Genomic DNA, 15007 nt, shown 5'->3' on the forward strand with positions numbered 1-15007 from the left:
CAAATTGCATCAGGACAGTTTAATTCAAATGGGACATGCAAGTATCAAACTTAGTCTCATTATTTGATACATTAAGTATCCTTACCCCTTTCTAAAAAGGGCGTGTCAGAACTAATATGATGGTTTGCTCAGGCTGTTGATCTGCTGAACTTCAAACAATGCTATAACTTCTTGCCTTCCTGTATTCTGCTTCAGCCCTCTTTCCCTTGGTAAACTGTATGAATGTATGTATATGTATGTTAGAGTAGTTTAAATGTTTAGTCTAGTTAATAAAGTCTTGTTCATGTCACATGTAAAGTTGTCTGTGTCTCAAGCTCATATCTAAAGTCACTAATCATAGATTTTGACTACTTGCTCTTAATACTTAGTAAGAAAGACATTTCCCTTGCCCCGAAATGTACATTTATATTAATTAATTAATTAATAACCAAAATTGAGTGTTCACGGGATGAACCGAGTATTTGGTTGTAATGTTAATGTAGCTACATCAAGTTAACCCGATTAACTGATCCAAATATTCATAATTGATTATAACAAGTTATGATTGATTATTAATATTTCATAGAGCTGATTCGCTACCTAATGGTGGAAGAATATAGAGCTGATTCGCTACATAATGGTGGAGAATGACGCGGGCATGATTAAACAAAGGTTATGAGCTTTAACCACTGTCAACTTAAAAGTGTGCATTGAATAATTCCGGTCAGAATAGGACATGACATGCGAAACGGCATTTGCTTCACTAGTTGCTGGCTTGTTTGGATGCGGATAAGGTGATGGCTTGAATTGACATCTCTACTGTAATTGAAAGAGTCTTAACACATTTAAGCATATTTTCAAAAGGCATCAGTGTACGAGTAATATGATTTTAGCGGAGAAACCCTAATTTCAGTATTAAAGTGTAAGTCTGTTTTGATGAAGGAATCTCAGCTCAGCGGCATGTAAACTGTACCAGAATTGATTGCTTAACCTGTTTCTGAGGAAGAAATCTCAGTACAGTGTTATATAAATGTAGATTTGGGCGATGCTCCCCTTTTCACAGTATAAAGGCCTTACAAATTATAGTTAGATTGATGTCCTTCATCTAAACCTTATGTGTGCGTCTAAAAGCTTAGCTTCCTGGTGATCAAAACTGTGTTTCACTCACTGAAACTCTGAAGTGCATTGGTTCCCATGACAACACTTGTCACAGGAAGTGCTCACTCCAGATAGCGCATGTGTTTCCTTCCGACGCCATTTTGTAAACAGACCAGCCTAGGTGGCTAAGCTAACCCAACTTAGCAGCCCCTTAGCTTAGGCTAAGCTAACTAATAGCTTCAACAGTTAGCTGCTAGCATAATTTACATGAAGCCTTTATCTACAGCTTGTGTGTATGCAGAGTGAAGTGATCTAAACCATTTTCCTTTAACCCCATTTCTGGTTTCTGAATTTTCACTTTCTCTTTCCTTAACTTTAATTCTTCTCATCTAACTTCACCTGCACCTTTCAGGTGCATCCCTTACTGAACGCTGTTCAGCTAAATTTGCAGTTACTTTGTTAATTAAATCTAAAAACTTAATTACATGTAAACTGTTTAGATAGAGAATAATTTTTATAGTTATTGGGAACTTTCAATGACACGTTGACTAAACTTTATAGAGGGACAAACACATTGTGTGGTCTGGAACACGCAACAGCTGTGACCAACTATAGAATGATGTCCAAAGCAAATCTAATTGTTGATCATAAGTGCTATTGATTATTCCCAATACAAGGTTATTCTGCTATTTTAATCACTTCTTCAAGTCTTTTTATTATTTTTTACTAATAATAGAAGTCAGCTATTTATTTTCCCATTTAACCCTCTTGGTCTAGTGTGGTTTTATTTCCCCATAAAACTGCAAAAGTAACTAGACATACTTTTCTTCTCGATTTTGTGTTTATTTGCAACAAGTTGCTTAAATTTTATGAGCCAGCTACACTAGTAATCTAGACGATTTCTATGGCATAATTTTGAGCACCACTAATAGACACAATCTAATAGGAAAGCTCTTTTCTTCCTCTTTCTTTCTCCTCTTCATGTGTTCAAAGATCAAGCCTGTTGTATGCTATCAGTAAGTGCTGATAAATAAATTGACCCAAAGAAACATCTTAAGTCATTTATTAAATCTAGGCTTACGCTCTTTTAGCAAAGCCACTCAGATCCACACAAATCTGAGCACCCTGCTATTTGCAGCTAAGATAGTAATAATCAGGAACACATTTCAATTGTTAACCACACCTAGCAAAACCTAGCTGTACATTATACACCGTGCTGTCTCACTTTGCCTTTAGCTCCAAATTCTGTTTGATCTTGCATTAGTCTCTTGCCCTTACTCTCACCAGAAGTGTGCCAAAATGTTGCAGATGCTCAGCCTAACTGCCCAGATGGCAGGCCAAAAGGACTGGCTAGGTGTTTTGAGGAACACCCTTTTATCCATGGCTGCTGACGACCTTCAGCAACAGAACAAAAAGCAACTGGAAAACGAGGGAAAAGAACTAATGACAGACGACTCAAACCAGAGGTATGAGCACAAATATCTGACTGAGGTTATCGTCCTGGCCCACAACCTCACAGGTTTGAAACAGGAGGTAAACAACCTCCAACGCCAGATCACTGAGTCCCAAATGGAGCTGACACATGCTAAAAACCGCATAGACCAGCTAGAGATGGAGGCTCAGGACAGACACAAGGACCCTGGCAGAAGGGAGTCACAGGAGGTAATCCACAGACTTCAAACGGCTCTGACAGCTGCTAAACAACAAGAGCAGTTGGAAAAGACAGCCAGAGAGCACCTGGAAAAGGTACTCTTTCACAAAGATCCAATGTTAAAAACAGCAAATTCTGAACTCTTGGACAAAGATGCCAGAATCATGGCCTGTGAAGGTCAACTGAATGTGTCCAGAGCTGAAGTTAAAGTGCTGACTCAGCAGCTGGACAACACCAAAGATGAACTTGACATGGTCCAACGAGAACTGAGACACTCTTACCTGCTGCAAAAGGAACCACAGCAGGAGAGACATCTCACTCCCCCACTTGCAATCAGCAGAGAAACCTCCCCCAGCCAAGCACAGATTTACAAAGGGAGGAGACAAACCCCTATGCTTAACACGTCATCGGACAGTTTCCTTAAAGCTTCTGCAGCCGCGGAAGGAAGAGGATTGATTCAGACGAATTTTGAAACGACACGTGTAGCAACACTCAAAGACCTCAACCGAATGGCCAGACATATCCCTGCATTTACACCAGAGCTTGCAGGAGACCACGACGTCCACGCTTACCTGCGAGACATTGACTTTCACCTGCAGTCTTTGATGAGTGTGAACCATCAAGATAGACTCCATCTGATCTGGATCACGTCCAGCCCAGAGTTGCGACGCTTTCTGGCTCGACAGCCAGAAAACATCCAGTCTAACTACCAGCAGCTGAAACAAGCCATCATAAGGGAATTCTCAGAGTCTAAAAACGGACTGATCGCTGCCCTAGACACCAAACAGGGTCGGCATGAAACTCCCTATGTTTACTACCACAGACTCAGACGAGCTTACTTCGGAGCTCGCAACATACCTGGGATGGAGGAGGACGCCAGCTTCAAGAGCCTTTTCCTCCGAAACCTCCATCCTATGGTAAGTCACCATTTAGGCATTATGGCCTGCCCCCACACAATGCCTATCCAACAACCGCGTGACCTGACACAGAAGGCCTTTAACAAACACAAGGCCTCACCCAGCAAACACCACAGGACGTCCCACAGCAGTCTACAACAACGTCCTCCTGTACACCTTTCAAACAGGTGCCAAACAGAGGCTGCACAAAGACAGCTAGAAATGCCTGTTACTGAGTTACAAGAGCTGCTAGCACTAGCAAAAGAGCTCCTGGAACAGAACTCCCCTGAGGAGTACTGGGAAGAACAAACCTCTGACTCTTGCCCAACACCACTCAGGCAAGCTCAAGTCAGCACTGCTGCCAGAGCAGAGTAACACTGCAGACTTCAGACACCTGGTGACTGGGTGCCGAACCAAGGGCGAACGGCCACCTGCTGCCCTTTTGCTACCAGTACTAGGTCAGTCTGAAACTCTCTCCACACTACACAATGCCCATAACCACTCCCTGCAGCCGCAAAACAAGCACCTGCCTCAAACGAACTGACTTCATAATGACAGGTGACACACTGTCAAGGCACCTGCTGCCTCTGCACCTGCTGCAGAGACCTGGATGTGGCTACTGTCTACATCACCCACTGTGGAACAACCACCTGCTACAAAACCCTCATGATTCACCTGCCATCCGCCATTGTGATGATTGTCGTCCGATGATGTCTCCAACAGGGACACCACCTGGCGAAAAAGGGGGACTGTAAGGTATGGCGGAGGATCAGTGCCTTAACAGATTCCCGAACAAACAAGAACTTACTGTTAAAAACCCCCCTAATTACTGAAATAGCGCCAACCAGCCTCCACAAGCACAATAAATGTATTGACAAAGAGACAATGAACTATTGACAGAGAACCGCATGTGACATCCGCATGCTCACCACGTGCTTATCATGTGGACAGGAAGGGGAAACTTTGAACGTAAAAATGTGTGTGTGTGTGTGTGTTTTCCAGTTAAACACAGAACTGCATATTGCTAATGAAATACGTGTAATCCCTGTATGTTGTGTATTTCTGAGGTATATCAAACTCGTTAGAACTGTTTCGTTGTGTGTTTTAAACTCTGAGGCCTCATATTTAATAGCCTCAGTGTATATTCCCTTTCTAAGTGTACTAAATATACTTTTCTTGGTATCAAATTAAACCTTACGATTTGGCCTAGCTAAATTCGAATATAAGATCTTCGTAGAATGATATTACGTTATGTTTTGCCATCTTTTGATTCATTCAGCCCAAAATCTCTTACAGTCATAAACCCAGCCAGAAACATGCAAATGAGCCGTGACGGAACAAAGAAATCATTCTCCTGCCCAGAGTAAGGGAGACTTTTACGACCTCCAAAGGAATGTTCAGAGAAGTGCTGACCCTCCCTTCATTCTCTTACTGAGAAGGAGAAATGAACCCTTTTAATCCTATATATTCTATCCATGGGATAAATGTATTGACATGTATCTAATGTGCCATCTCACATTTTCCCTTAAAAGTGCTTGATCTATGTTTTCTTGCAAACTAATGGGTTAATGTTTCAGACTTTGCATACTATGGTTAACCAAAATCATATGTGTGGCATATTTGGTCTCTATAACTTGGTATTTTGAAGATTGAAATGACTGTGTACATGATATGTCGATAACAACAACATATTAGTATTACAAGTAGATTTCCTATTTTCTTTCTTGCACATGCAATGGGCAATTTTACAACAAAGAGCAATAAACCAAATTCCCGCCTAGAACTCAAACCCTTCTTATTGGTCGAGCCAATGAGAGGTGGGACATGTGTGCTAAGGGTATAAAATTGCTGCGCCCATTTTCTTAGCTCTTTTTCCTCTTAGCCCTCTCTTAGCCCTCTCTCTTGTCGCTTATCTCTTGTTTTCTGGTCCTCTGAGCCTTGTGCTCTCTCACTCTCTCGCTGAATGATGCCAAACTAGAAGGCCCCAAGGACTCCCAAGCGTGCGCCAGGCTACGTACGGCCTTGTCTTTCCATTCACCAAAGATATCAAGACAACATCATCAAAGATCAACTGGAGCCTCAACAAATTGCATCAGGACAGTTTAATTCAAATGGGACATGCAAGTATCAAACTTAGTCTCATTATTTGATACATTAAGTATCCTTACCCCTTTCTAAAAAGGGCGTGTCAGAACTAATATGATGGTTTGCTCAGGCTGTTGATCTGCTGAACTTCAAACAATGCTATAACTTCTTGCCTTCCTGTATTCTGCTTCAGCCCTCTTTCCCTTGGTAAACTGTATGAATGTATGTATATGTATGTTAGAGTAGTTTAAATGTTTAGTCTAGTTAATAAAGTCTTGTTCATGTCACATGTAAAGTTGTCTGTGTCTCAAGCTCATATCTAAAGTCACTAATCATAGATTTTGACTACTTGCTCTTAATACTTAGTAAGAAAGACATTTCCCTTGCCCGGAAATGTACATTTCTATTAATTAATTAATTAATAACCAAAATTGAGTGTTCACGGGATGAACCGAGTATTTGGTTGTAATGTTAATGTAGCTACATCAAGTTAACCCGATTAACTGATCCAAATATTCATAATTGATTATAACAAGTTATGATTGATTATTAATATTTCATAGAGCTGATTCGCTACCTAATGGTGGAAGAATATAGAGCTGATTCGCTACAACATATTCCCTGTTGTCTTTTGTTTTTGTGCTTTTATGTTGAAGTTCTTGTTTAGTTCCTGTTTCCTGTTCCAAAGGTTTTTGTAGTTCTTTGTAGTTTAATTTTATGATTGGTTTTCCCCTGATTGTTTCCCCAGGTGTTCGTTGTTTTCCCTTGTGTATTTAAGCCCTTGTTTCCCCCAGATTATTAGTCAGTTCTTGCATGTTTTGTTATGCTCTGTGCTAGGCTTCTTGTGTTTTTCTTTACTCTGTGTTTTCTTGTTTTTTTAATAAAGCTGCACTTAGATCCTCATTCTTTACCTGCCTCGTCACAAGTACATCTTGTACAGAAATGTTTTCAATCTTATTTTTCCTACTTGCGTAAACTGCCATTTTTGATGATTTTCAAAATTTAACAATTGACACTCAGAAGCTTTTTTTCTTACATATTTAAACCCACAAATAAACATTTGTATAGAAAATTCTTCAATAAAACCTTTAAAAAAGACTCTAAAACAATGAATAATGGTCTCAATCTATCACAATGCATAAAAGCATGAAAAACTTTTTCTCTCTGAGGACAAAAAGGACAGTCAGGGCTAATCTCTGGGTTTAATACAGAAATAAATGCATTGACAGGTATAACCCCATGTAAAATTCGCAAACTGTATGTCACCCCCTCTCTTTGGTAATGGTGGCTTATATAGTGCTCTCCATTGTGGTCTAAAATCACCATTTAAGGACATTACGCCATGATGTATCACTCCTTTTATGTAAAACTTTCCTATAAAAAACTTCCACACAATTTGTATACAAATCTTTCCCATTAAAAGAATAGCACTAAAACATATATCTTTCTTTTCTAAAAACGGACCTTGACACTCATCCATTTTAGGTGACAAGATTAAAAAAATGGAAAGGGTCCTCATCATCTGGTTTCAAAAAACTTGACAAAAGTCTACAATGGTTTTCATCTCTTCTTCTTTAAGAACTGACCTCCAGAGCATTACAAGTTGACGAACCAATCTTAAAGATTTAAACCCCAACTTTACTGCCGTCTTCTCAATGTTCTTAAAGTCCGGTTCTGCAGTATTTACCAGGTGTCCCAGTGTTATAAATCCTGCTTTTATCAATTGACCAGTGTTTGCAGGAAAATAAGCACTGTTTACAACACTTTCACAATGGGTTCCATGAATCAGTGGTTCTTGAAGTAATCAAAAGGGTGATCTTGAATTTTGTCTGATAGTAACCTCAAACCAATTCCAGACTTTGAAAATGTTCTTGTAAAAAATTGGTACATTCGATGTATCTGTTTTGGGGATCCATCAAAAAAAGAGACTAATCGAGGCCTAAGCCTCCCAAGCTCTTCAAAATCAATTTGATTTGTTTGATCTGTATAACAGTCTACGTATAAAGCGCATGCAAAAAGCTGCAACTCTACTTTGCACATTTATAAGACCATGTCCTCCTTCATCTTTAGATAAAAATAACACACTTTGGGATACCCAGTGTAACTTTTCCCAAACGAAATCTATTAAAACCTTCTGAATATCAGAGAGTAAACACAGAGGAGGATCCACACATGCTAAACGATGCCACAAAGAGGATGCCACAAGGTTGTTAATAATTAGAGTGTTTCCCCTGTACGACATCTTTCGAATCAACCACTTCCATTTTTTTTGTCTTTCTTTTACTTTTTCAAGAACATCATCCCAATTTCTTTTTACAACAGAGTCATCTCCAAGAAATACACCCAAATATTTAAAACCTCTCTTAGACCAGGTTAATCCATTTGGGAGTTTTGGTGCACCCTGTGACCAATGGCAGACCAAAATCCCTTCACTTTTGGCCCAATTTGTCTTGGCTGGAGATATTTCTTTAAAATCATTTAAAATATTTTCCACTGTATCAATGTCATTTTGATCACTAATTAAGATCACCACATCATCAGCATAAGCTGACAGAGAGACAGTTTTACCAGAAAAAGGTAAAACCATACCATTGATGTTATCCCTGACCTTGCATAAAAGAGGTTCTATTGCAATAGAGTATAACATACCAGACAAAGGACAGCCTTGTCTTACACCTCTTTCCACTTTAAAAGGAGCACATAAGCCACCGTTAACCTTAAGAATACCTTCAATGTCATTATATAAAACGTAATTTTTTCCACAAAATGTTTAGTAAAACAAAAAGCTTCCAGAGTATTTAAAAGATATTGGTGTTCAACCCTATCAAAAGCCTTCTCCTGATCTAAAGAGATCAGGCCAACATCAAAACCTTTCTTTTTAGCAAGGTCAAAAATATTGCGGATGAATGATATATTATCAAAAATAGACCTCTCAGGGATACAATATGTTTGATCGGAGTGAAACACCTGCTCTAAAATCCCCGCAAGTCTATTAGCAAGGGCTTTAAAAATTATCTTGTAGTCACTACACAACACTGACACTGGCCTCCAACATTAAATTTTTTTGAGATCTCCTTTTTTTGGTAGAAGGGTAAGAACAGCTCTACGGCAGCTCAAAGGCAAATAGCTATTTGTAAAACTGTCATTTAGAAGCTCAAGCAAGTCTTCTCCCACCACAGGCCAAAAGACTTTAAAAAACTCAGCCGGCAGACCATCTATACCTGGAGCTTTCCCAGGCTCTATATTATGAAGTGCTCTTTTTAGCTCTTCTAGACGTAGTTCACCACCAAGATTTTGAAAGAGGTACATTTTCAAAAAAAATATTATTTGTAATTTGTTCAGCTTTGAGCTCACTTTTATATAACTCTTTATAAAAAATTGCAATTCTTTTTAAATTTCATTAACATCTCCCCATGCTCAGATTACAATTAATGAAAAAATATTTTTTGGCCATTCTTCTCCTCCAGGCCAAAAAAAAAACTTTGAAGATACATCTATTTGGTCAATGTTTAAATGTGACCTAACCAAAGCCCCTTTTGCTTTCCTCTCTAATAAATCATTCAATTTGGATTTTTTTTTTTTTTCTGAAATACATCTCATAAGAGTCCAATCACCATTGGATTCTACCTGTTCTTCCAATTTTACAATTTCCATCTCCAAAACCTTCATTAACCTATTTACATTTACAGTGACGTTTTTTGTATACTGTTGGCTTAACTGTTTAATTTGGGCTTTTCTATAGTCCCACCACTATTGTAATGAGCTAAAACCTGACTCTGAGTCTCTAAAATCCTCCCAAAAAAATTCCAAAATGTCTTTAAAATCTTTGTCACTCAAAATAGCATTATTAAAATGCCAATATACACTCCTTGGTTTTACAGAGCTCAAAAACAAAGAACATTGAACCATACAATGGTCAGAGAAAGAAATTGGAGTAATACAACAGCTTTTGAAAACATTAATCTGGTGACTAAAACAATATAATCTATCTAACCTTGCCAAAGATACAATCTTATCACGAATATGAGTCCATGTATATTGCCTACAATTCCCATGAAAATTCCTCCATATATCACTAAGCATAAGAGTTTTAATCATTTGTATCAGTCTTTTCCGTGACAACGTATGAGGCTCAAGGTGATTTCTATCAATATTTTTTTCAGTACAGTTAAAATCACCACCAAGAATTAAAATATCATCATTTGTACACTTTTTTAAAGTCGAACATAAAGTGTCTAAAAAAACAATTCTATCTGTACTTGCAGTAGGAGTAGGGACAAAGACAGATTTAAAGAGGCAAAGTACAAGTTTAGCAAAGGCGGTGAAAGAGGCTAAACGACGGTACTCTGAGAAGCTCCAACACCAGCTCTCAGCCAACGACTCAGCATCTGTCTGGAAAGGGCTTAGGCAGATCACCAACTACAAGCCTAAAGCCCCCCAGGCCATCAATGACCGACGCCTAGCCAACGACCTGAACGAGTTCTACTGCCGCTTTGAAAGACAAAGGGACAGTCCTGAAACCATCCCCCAGGACACCTCCAACAGTGTGCAGAAATCCCCCCCAACAGCTCCAGCCACAGTGCATCACCTCCACCTCCCCCACCTCAGCAGGGGCCTGGGCACCCCCACCAATGCCCACCTTAAAGGTACCCCAGTCCACCCCCCCTGTCCACCCCCCCACCCACCTCAGTGACGACTCTTTCCATCCATGAGAGGGACGTCAACGAACTCTTCAGGAGACAGAACCCCTGGAAAGCTGCTGGACCGGACACTGTCTCCCCATCCAGCTTGAAGCACTGCGCTGATCAGCTGTGTTCACAGACATTTTCAACACCTCACTGGAGACATGTCACATGCCAGCCTGCTTCAAGTCTTCAACTATAATCCCTGTTCCCAAGAAGTCAAGGACCACAGGACTTAATGACTTCAGACCCGTTGCCCTGACCTCTGTGGTGATGAAGTCCTTTGAGCGCCTTGTGCTTTCTCACCTCAAAGACATCACTGACCCCCTCCTGGACCCCCTACAGTTTGCATACAGAGCCAACAGGTCTGTAGACGATGCAGTCAAATTGGCCCTCCACTACATCCTCCAGCACCTGGACTCCGCAGGAACCAACGCCAGGATCCTGTTTGTGGATTTCAGCTCTGCCTTTAACACCATCATCCCGGCTCTGCTCCAGGAGAAGCTCTCCCAGCTAAGTGTGCCTGACTCCACCTTCAGGTGGATCACCGACTTCCTGTCTGACAGGAAGCAGCATGTGAGGCTGGGGAAACACGTCTCCGACTCACAGACCATTGGTACTGGATCCCCCCGGGCTACGTTCTTTCTCCTCTGCTCTTCTCCCTGTACACTAACAGTTGCACCTCCAGTCACCAGTCATCAAGCTTCTGATGTTTGCGGATGACATCTCCCTCATCGGACTCATCTCTGATGGTGACGAGTCTGCCTACAGGTGGGAGATTGACCACCTGGTGACCTGGTGCAACCAAAACAACCTTGAACTCAACATTCTAAAGACAGTGGAGATGGTTATGGACTTCAGTAAGAACTCAGCCTCACCTGCACCTGCCCCCATCACCCTCTGCGACTCCACAACTGACACTGTGGAGTCTTTCCGCTTCCTGGGAACTATCATCTCTCAGGAAATCAAGTGCGAGCTGAACATCAGCGCCCTCATCAAGAAAGCACAACAGAGATTGTACTTCCTGTGGCAGCTGAAGAAATTCAACCTGCCAAAGTCAATGATGGTGCACTTCTACACAGCTATCATCGAGTCCATCCCCACATCCTCCATCACTATCTGGTACGCTGCTACTACTGCCAAGGACAAGGGCAGACTGCAGTGTGTCATCCGGTCTGCAGAGAAGGTGATTGGCTGCAATCTGCCGCCGCTCCATGACCTGTATGCCTCCAGGACCCTGAAGCGTGCTGGAAAGATTGTGGCTGATCTCTCCCACCCTGGCCACAATCTCTTTGAGTCACTCCCCTCTGGCAGAAGGCTGAGGTCCATCAGGACAAAAACCTCACGCCACAAGAACAGTTTCTTCCAATCCGCCACTTGCCTTATCAACAAGGCCCGGTACCCACCCTGACACACTCCACACTCCACCTCTGGCTCTACATTCCACTGTACTACTCTGCTCTCTTTTATTTTATTCTTACTTTTAATTGATACTGTGTGGACATATTTATATTTATATTTATATTGCTTAAATTTTAATTCTTGTTTCATATATTTAGAGATTGTGTGACATGCGCCTACAACACCAAAAACAAATTCCTTGTATGCGTAAAAAACGTACTTGGCAATAAAGCTTTTTCTGATTCTGATGAAATACACATAAAAACAAAAACTTGATTTTCAACCAACGCTCTGATTTTAAAAGTTCTCCCTTTTATAATCTCGTCCACTTCGTAAGAAAAAGGGACGACATTTTTAGAGAAAAGAACAGCAACTCCAGCACTAAGTGAATTATTATGACTATAAAAGAGAGCCCATCCCATTCCTTGGCCCAATTAGCAGTATTTTGTACATCGCTGTGTGTCTCTAAGAGTAACACAACATCAAAATGTTTTTGTTTACTTAACTCATAAATCTCTGCTCTTTTTTTGCAATCCCTTGCACCATTCACATTCAGGGATGCAATATTTATGTTACTCATGCTTAAAAAATAACACAACAAAAATAACCCCACACAAGCATTACAGCAGGGACCATGGAATTCAACAGTTTAAACACCATCATTGTTGCTTGTTTCATGTTAATTCTTCTCACAGTTTTCTTCAGTCAGTACATCTCTTTATCAGTAAAACAACCCTCGCTCATTAAACTCCGATATCTTTCCACAAATAACTGAGTATTTGGGAAAAAGTTATCAACAATTACTTTCCGCTTATTTTTTGTAATTCTCAGAAACTGTTTAATGTTTTGAACATCATAACCTCGAATATTATAATCCGACAGAGAAAAAACACTACTGGAATCAGAAGTATCTTCATCACTATCATCTTCCTCTTCATTGGACAACTCATTTGTACTTTTTTTTCACCATCTTCAAATTGCCCTCACTTTTTATGTTCTTTCTTTTCAAAGGTACTTTAAAAGACTGAAACCACATCTTCTGTGAGAATTACATCATACCCTAAAAGTCTATTCTGTACAGTCTCAGATACACTCTTATCAACAGCCACATTCACCGCTGACTTCAGCAACTGTCTGTGGTCTAACCACACCCTCCTTTTCAGCTTTATCTGGACATGTACGCACCAAATGCCCTGCTCTACCACAACCAAAACATCTCATTTTATCAGTAGTTGCATAAATCAAGTAGTTAAATGACACATCAAGCTCAGCGTTGTTCTTTAGTACCATATATACATATCTCTTAAAGGAAACTACATGTTTCAGAAGTGGAGAAACATTTCCAAGTGGAATCTTTTTGATTGGTGAAACCAGTTTTCCGTAGCGAGACAACATATTTACTAAGAACTCATCCTTTACGAAAGGTGGCACATTTGACAAAGTCACTCTCTTAGATGGTATAAAGAGCAGAAGCACAACAGTAAAAGCATCATTTATCACTATACTATGCTCCACTAATTAATTAGCTTTTTCCACAGTGCTCAAAAACATTACTATGGCATTGTTCATTCTAAATGCCGACAATGCAGAACACAAACCCACCACTTCACCTGCTGCTAAACAGCACTCTTCTATACTCACCACGGACGACACTTTCACTACATGACACCATGTGAGTAACTCAAAAACCTCCAAACTGGCAACCGCCATGTTCCCGAAAAAACAGAAACTGGCACGCCTCACAAAAACAACAAACTTTTACTTAAACTAAACTATACTTCCCACTTATAGTAAAGAAAAAAGACACCTGCACACGCTCTCACAACCACGCTCCACTCGCTCCGCAACACTCATGTATGCGCACAGAGAGAGAGAGATTTGATTTTAAAAAATTATCTTTATTACAAAAAACTAAAAACAAAAAAATAACTGTTTACAAGGTAAGAATCATATCATAGAGAAAAGTGGAGATAAGATTAATTTTTTTGTTGTAAAAAACAAACCATCTTCAAACACAGAACACAATGCACCTTTGCAACACCATTTTAGATCAAAGGAAATAAGATCATCCATAAATTTATAAAAATTTAAATCAATCAACACTGTAGACTTAACAAGTGCTGAAAACAAGACATTATTTCCAATCTTTTGTCCAATCCTAGTTTTCCTACTTGAATAGATAGCTAATTTAGCTTGACCCAAGATAAAATTAAATTGCCCTTTGTCTTTTCTGCACATATTTAGCACCCAATACAAACATTTCTAAGTAAAACGTTTCATTAAAAACATCAAATAGATTTGATAATACAATAAATAAGGGCTTTAGTCTAGAACACTCCATAAAAACATAAAAAACAGTTTATCTTTTAAAACAAAAAGGACATTTAAAGCTCACATCAGGATTTAAAACTGAAATAGCTATTGCTCCATGGAGAACCCTCAATTGTATGTCTCCTACTCTCTTCATTAACGGTGGCTTATTCAAAACTCTCCATTATCATTCATTATCATTCAGTTTTAAGAAAGAACGCCATGGTGTATCCACTTTCTTATCCAAAATGTTCTTATTTAAAACCAAAACACAAATGCTGTACAAATTTTCATCGTAACTGAAAATACATTTAAACACAAAGACTTCCCAGTTTTTAAAAACATACCCATACAATCATCTAGTTTGGGAGACAAGTATATAGCCAAACAAGGGTCCTCAGCGTTAGGAGCTTTTACCCCTGCACAAAAGTCTGCTAATCATTTTCTCTCTTCATCTGTAAGAGCAGACTGCCACTTTGCTAACAGTTGAGCAACTATACGGGTTGAAAAAATACCCATATGTGAAGGTGCTTGTTCACTGTTCATAAAATTAGGTCCAGCCACATTTAACAGATGATTCAAGGTGGTGATCTTGGATTTGCAAAGTATATTGTTTAGTACAGGAAATGTGTGTTCAATCGCAAAAATATCCAAACGGGTTCCATGTATTAAGGGTTCGTTTAACAACCAGAAGAGTGATTTCATGCATGGTGTCCTTTGATGATTAAAAAGACTCCATAATTTAAAAAGATTGCGATAAAAAATTGCCATGTTAGAGATGTGCAGTTTTATGGGGTCTAAAATGATCCCAGGCCTCCCAGGCTCCATAAAAAGTCACATGCAACCGCTCTCCAACTAAAGTCACATGACCCTGAAAAAAGTCTCTGTATAAATTGCGGACAGAA

This window comes from Xyrauchen texanus, chromosome 11 (assembly GCF_025860055.1).
Source record: "Xyrauchen texanus isolate HMW12.3.18 chromosome 11, RBS_HiC_50CHRs, whole genome shotgun sequence".
Taxonomy (NCBI): Eukaryota; Metazoa; Chordata; class Actinopteri; order Cypriniformes; family Catostomidae; genus Xyrauchen; species Xyrauchen texanus.